The sequence below is a fragment of the Triticum aestivum genome, chromosome 1D (assembly GCF_018294505.1).
Source record: "Triticum aestivum cultivar Chinese Spring chromosome 1D, IWGSC CS RefSeq v2.1, whole genome shotgun sequence".
In the NCBI taxonomy this organism is placed as follows: Eukaryota; Viridiplantae; Streptophyta; class Magnoliopsida; order Poales; family Poaceae; genus Triticum; species Triticum aestivum.
In genome coordinates, this window is record NC_057796.1 from 370,346,402 (window position 1) to 370,347,383 (window position 982).

Genomic DNA, 982 nt, shown 5'->3' on the forward strand with positions numbered 1-982 from the left:
CCATGGGCCAAGGGGAGGGGGCAAACCTGCCCACTAAGGGGCTGAGCGCCCCTCACCCCATCTCACGTAACCAGGAGGGTTGGGGGCGCCCCCTAGGGCTTCCCACCTCCCGGCTTGGGGGGCAAGTCACCCTAGGGGAGATCCCATCTGCCTTGGCCGCCACTCCTAGATTGGATCTAGGGCGCCTCCTCCTCCTCCTCCCTTCCCCCTATATATAGAGAGGTAGAGAGAGGGCAGCCGCACCCTTGAGCACATATCCACGCCACGGCGCTGCCCTTCCTCTCCCTTGTAACCCTCTTCCTCTCTGTAGTGCTTAGTGAAGCTCTGCTGAGATTCCACCACCACCGCCACCACGCCGTCGTGCTGTCGGAGGACTCGAGCTACTACTTCACCATCGCTCGCTGGATCGAGGAGGTGAAGGCATCATCAAGCCGTACGTGTGTTGAACACGGAACTGCCGTCCATCCGGCACTTAGATCGGGAGTTTGCGGGACGGATCGTGATTGGATCACGAAGACGTTCGTGGGACGGATCGTGATTGGATCACGAAGACGTTCAACTACATCAACCGCGTTTCTTAACGCTTTCCCTTAGCGATCTACAAGGGTATGTAGATGCAATCTCTCCTCTTGTAGATGGTCATCTCCTAGATTGATCTTGGTGAGCGTAGAATTTTTTTTGTTTCCCATGCAACGTTCCCCAATAGTGGTATCAGAGCTAGGTCTATGCGTCGATGACATCACGAGTAGAACACAAAGGAGTTTGTGGGCGTTGATATTCAGATTGCTTCCTTCCTTGGTCTTTTCTTGATTCGTCGGTATTGTGGGATGAAGCGGCCCAGACCAACCTTACATGTCCACGTACATGAGACCGGTTCCATCGGCAGACATGTGACTTTGTTGCATAAAGATGGCTGGCGGGTGTCTGTCTCTCCCACCTAAGTTGAATCGGATTCAACAAAGGCGGTCCTTGTAGAAGGTTA